Source organism: Emys orbicularis, chromosome 14, assembly GCF_028017835.1.
Source record: "Emys orbicularis isolate rEmyOrb1 chromosome 14, rEmyOrb1.hap1, whole genome shotgun sequence".
NCBI lineage: Eukaryota > Metazoa > Chordata > Testudines > Emydidae > Emys > Emys orbicularis.
Window position 1 is genome coordinate 16,376,454 of NC_088696.1, and position 6,000 is coordinate 16,382,453.

Consider the following 6,000-nt stretch of genomic DNA (forward strand, 5'->3'; position numbering starts at 1 on the left):
GTGCAAGTTTCACAGATGAGCTCAGTGAATGCACCATTGCACAGAGAAGTATATTTCAACATTAACTTTGTTTTTCCAGTGCTAGGCCGCTCCTAACCTGAGATTTTCAGTCAAACTGAATTGTTCCAACTTACACAGACATGACATTTGATTGCATAAGGTTGGAAATGCTAGAAAAATAGAAAGCAGCAAGACAAAGAACACTATTGACATCAAGACAACAAAAATGGCATTTGCTGGACTATCGGCTGGTATTTTGACCATACATGTGAGCATCAAGCTATTGCTGACCCTTAGCTAGTAGCTATTTCACTAGCAATGATGATTTGTACCTATTTTACTAGAGATTTCATTGCATTTCTAAGAGCCTTCTCTAGCAAAAGCCCCTTTTGGTTGTCTTCTGGTTATAAAGCTACCATTCTCAAGGTTTGTAGTACAGTACTGGATTTGAGGCCATTTCTCAGAGGAAATGTTTGCTGTTTTCAGGGTTGGGCATTACAAGTTTTTAACTGTACAGTGAAATGCATTCCCATTAATTTTCTTCTTTAGCTTGTCATCTGTGATGATTTATAGAGAAATAGCTTATATGAATTCATAACTGCAACAAGAAACTGAGCAGGATTTTAAATCCTGAAGTCACTATAAAGGAACAATCTGTAGCTTTAACTCTGTGCAGAACTTCCTTTCATTCTGTACATTTTTAAAAGTAAAAAATACGAACAAAACTGTATTTATATTTTAACGGCTCAACCCTATGGTCTTGACTTATGCAAAACTGCTTTTTGACAGCAGCAAGGACTGCAAGAGTGGACTTTAGCATAGTGAAAGGCCTATGTTAACTCATTGTGGTCAACATGTTTCTTTTTTCAAGAAGTGTAACACCCAAGAACACTAATCTTTTTTTAACCCTTTATTTATGAAATAAAGGCTAAGCTGTTGAAGCAGAAATGGCAGCTGAATTAACTTTTACACATTAACTAGGCATTTTATTTAAATTTTTCTACAGCCAACCTGCACTATAAAGCAAGTCAGTCTTCTATTGCCAATTCTCTTCACATGTTCAATTAAGGATCACCGTGTGAACCTTCCTATTCCAAAGACCTCGGTCTTCTCATTTTTCCTATTTGATATCTTTCATTACAAGTCCTTCCCTAATATCCTGGTGTAGTGTGGTATGAAGGTATTCTGTCATATTTTTAGTATGAGCCCAGCTTTCTGTGTGAGTCATAAGTAATAACCCACATTAATCTACCCTGACAACTAACTACAGTCAATCATATTTCCCATCTGCCCGTCAGGGAATGTCCATGTCAACTCATGGTTCACCTTCAGCTGAGACTGGTTATTATTATAAATTACCACTGTAGTCTAATTTCATTGTTTTATCTCACTGTCATTCTCAGATTCAGTTCCATGCCATTTAAGAATTTTCCCCCACACCGAGAAGTTGTTTCTTGCCTGCATTAAATTAATATCTCCTCTGAATACTAAGTTCAGTTCTTTGTAAATAATTGGCTATAAATTAGTTCCTTTTCTGTTTCTTCTATCATCTTAGTATAATGACAGACCCGCACTTTCACAACTGAAAGAAAGGAAGACAGAAATGAGAAATGCAAATTTGGTCACAAAATACTCCTGATATCCTTTGCAATAGTCAGGACACTACAATAAAAACAGGCATTACATGTACTGGAAGAATCCTTATAATATTACAGTGATTCAAGTGAATGTCTGAAAAATGTGGCTGTTTTATGCATTGTAATTTATTTTAAGAAAGTTTTGGTTAGGAAGGAACTGAATGGGGGATTCTTGGTATATCAGAATATAAGGGCAACATTCTTGTGAGTAAGCACTCTAGTTTAAGTGAAGATGTAATCTAATGTAGTAATATATCTACAGAGCATCTTAATTTTACAGTACTGGCAATATGTTTAGCATTGAAGCTGACTCTGAAGATGATGATGATCCCTTTCCCCAAAAAGCTTTAGGTGAAAGTGGTAAAAGTATAGATCCAACCACAGTAGATCCTGCCAACTCAGTGTGTTCTCTACAGTATTGATTTATATATATATATATAGCTAAGGGTTTGGGGATTTTTTCCTTTGTTCAGAGTGGGGCAGAAAAGATTGGTGGGGGGGGGGTGTCTTTCTCTTTGGAAAAAAGCAATGTTTAAATTTTCCAGTGGATGCATTAAAACAGTGATATTTTATGTTATGTTGCCTCAACCACGTCAAATGATACAAGGTTGCATGATGTAATTGTGTGACTTGCATTGAGTTCTCAATAAGACATACTAGGCAGGCAACCTACATTAAACGAAATACTTTTCTGGAAACTGCAGATAATTTTCTCTGAGAGGAAGGCAGTTAATAGCCAGTGCTCTGGATATCAGTATCAGGACTGACATTCTTTGGTGTATTTATTATTGATCTGTGGAGGGGATAGTGAAATTAGCTGATAACTGAAAAAAAATATTTAGATTAATAAAAGCAGCACAGGCTGGCAAGATTTCCAGAAGGATCTAATCAAATTGGGTAGCTGAGCAACATTAGGATAAATAAAATGTATTTTATTAATAATAATACTTATCTGCATTTAAGTGCAAGGTAAAAACTCATTGGAGAAAATCATTTACACTTTTTATGCACCTATGGGTTCATAATCAGTCAGACCTGTTGAGAAAAAGAGATTTAATTACAGACATATGTGGCTTTATAGATGGGGCCCAGTTTTACTCTTTCTGAAGTCAATAACAAAACTCTAATTGACTTCAATATGAATAGGCTTGAGCCCAGTTTTAAAAATGGAAATATTTAGGAGCCAGACTTTAGCAAAATGCTGAGAACTTTCAGTAAGGTACTTGGTGTAGTCAGTTCCCATTGAGATCAGTGCTGGTTAATGATGCTGCAATGCTGGTTGAAGGTGCTGAACACCTTTCAAGATCAGGTATGCAGTGTGAAAAAAGAACAGAATAAATAGGACATGGAAGGTATTTAAAATAACCCCCACAACGGCACAGGTCCTCCTAACTCATCTTGTCCCCATGATGAATAAACAGTCAGTTCATTGAAACTGAAGCTAAAAAAAACCCAAAGAGGAAATACATTGTGATCTACAATATTCCTGCCTATAAAATTAACTGGACTTCAGTAAAAATTAATGACATATATGACAATATTCTTTAAAAATTGATGTTCATTTTTACACACAAAAGCAATGGCTGCCAACACATGACCTAACATGGAATTTCTCACCGCAAAGCTTTAGAAAAAGTAAAACTACTATAAATAGCTAGTGGGGGATAGCTTAGTGATTGTAGGTGAAAGTAGAAGATTTCTCCATGGTCTTCCCTTCCCTTATCATTGTGAGGGGTCTGTATCCCTGAACCTGCATGTTCTCCCTTCTTGCTTTTCTCTCTCATCCTCAGTACAATCCCCCTGAATGTGCTTCACCCATTTTGTAATGTATTTCTTTCTTTCAAGCAGTTAAAATGACAGTTTGCTTACCAAAACAAAAATAACCCTTTCACCCTCTAGTCCAGTGTTTCCCAAACTTGGGACACTGCTTGTGCAGGGAAAGCCCCTGGCGGGCTGGGCCAGTTTGTTTGCCCTGTCCATAGGTTCGGCGGATTGCAGCTCCCACTGGCCGCAGTTCGCTGCTCCAGGCCGATGGGAGCTGCTGGAAGTGGTGGCCGGTACGTCACTCGGCCCACACCGCTTCCAGCAGCTCCCATTGGCCGGTACGTCCCTCGGCCTGCACCGCTTCCAGCAGCTCCCATTGGCCGGTACGTCCCTCGGCCCGCGCTGCTTCCAGCAGCTCCCATTGGCCTGTACGTCCCTCGGCCTGCGCTGCTTCCAGCAGCTCCCATTGGCCTGGAGCAGTGAACCACAGCCAGTGGGAGCCGCGATCGGCTGGACCTGCAGACGCGGCAGGTAAACAAACCAGCCTGGCCCACCAGGGGCTTTCCCTAAACAAGCGGCGTCCCAAGTTTGGGAAACAATGCTCTAATCCTTGTACAGATGTGAAGATCTGATGCAAATCAATCAATCAAAACTCCTATTGAATTAGGTGGACTTGGAATCAGAATCTGAATTTTTAACCCTCTATCCATTATTAAAACCTAATTATGTTATTTTTCTCTTGTGAGAGAATAATAATTTCTTCTTTAAGCTACTACAATGAAGCTCTAAAGAAGCTAATTGCTATAATATTATAATCTAATGCTTTTCAAAAATCCAATGCCATCAAAAACAAGCTCACTCTAAAAAAAGTTTCATAATACACCTATAAAGAACAATCCTAAATATTAACCCTGTGGCACTCATCGTGAATATAATAAAGTGAGGCTTCTTGATCTGCTTCCATGTTTTCACAGTTCTAGGGAAAGCAATCAATCCAATCAAGAACAACTAGGAGAATAATAGCAAGAATGAATGAAAATTGCGACTCCACAGTCTGCTGACCACATTGTCCACCCCACTGTGGAAAGCAGAGCAGAATGAATGCTGCTTTGAGAAATGCTGACCCACAAGAATTTTCTTCTGTTTCTACTTCATGCTAGTAGAAGAAAAGCAGCCTACAAATGCATTCTCCATTTTGCTTTGTAAGAATGTGCAGTGAGGTTAACTGTAAAATGTTGGCCAACAGCCATTTTCCTTATTTGCTTTCAATGGTGGAGCAGCAGAGCAGACTAAGAAGTGATAGGTTATAGCAAAGCTTAAAAACAAAACAAACAAAAAGACCTCCTACAGTAGCACAGACATGCATACACCCACGCTCACACTATTTTTCTTTATAGTTCAATTTTAGTGTTCCTACTGGCCCTGGTTTACCGTTAGGCATGTCTAACATTCCCTTTAATCTCATTGTTTCTTTTATTTAATCCTTGTTACAGCTACCTACACTTCCACAGCTCCAGCTGCTTTGTCATTCCTTTCGTTTTTATTGCATAAAAGTCAGTGTGGGTAACATTGCTCTGTTGTCATTTAATAGGAAGGACTATACCTTCTGGCTCAAGCCATGCTTCCCAGGTCAGGAGTGGAAACAGAAATCAGAAGCAGTAGTGGAATGAACATTGTGATGTCCATGATGAAGGCTTGTTCTCTTCTTATAGAAGGAGAAAGTGATATATTCATTACTGAGCATACTGTTCAGAGTGCATCTGTGGCTGGGTAGGTTTCCACCAATGACAATAAAATTGCAAAAGACCAAAGATAGTGGCTGTCAAAAGACTGTTAAAGCAAGATATTTTAAAGGGCATTTAATCCTGTACTCCACCAATACTTAACCAGGGCTAATAGTGAGTGATATACACAGAGGGACTTCATTTTAAAGGGACTTCAACTTGACCGCCTCTTTTTCCCAACAATTTTGAACTAACAATTTTGTTCCAAATATTGCATGTACAATCATTCGTGCCTACAAATGACTGAGTATGTGAAAACAGTATTTGTGCAGATCAGGCAAGCAAAAGCCATTTGGGAACACAAAGTCTGCCTTTGGTTCCCTCAACTTCCTTGGGTGGATCATCAGAACAGGTCATCTACCTAGACAGGAATGAGGAGGTCTGTCTGTGTCTCACTGCCTTTGTTTAGAAATAAGTTCATAATAATTAGAAAGGGTAACTCTCGACTTAATTTTAAATAACAGAAGGCACATCACTGAAGATAGTGAACTAAGACAATGTGTATAGAGAAGGAACTTAGCATTAGTAGCTATAATCTAGTAGAGTTTGCAGTTTGGACTAAAATGAGACACGAAAAAAGTAATAGAGAGTTGAATTTAAGATGATCTTATTTTAGTAGAATATGAGAGAAATCAACGGAAGGAAGAAATAGAAGGGACATGGGAAGTGTTGAAAGATAAATGAAGGTATTCCAACTATCAATGAATACACTAGGAAAAAATATGCAGGTATAAAATAAAGGGACAGAAGGAGAGAGCTATAAGAGGAAAATATCTGAAGCAAAGGGGAACTGGAAAGATTAAAGAATAAAGTGT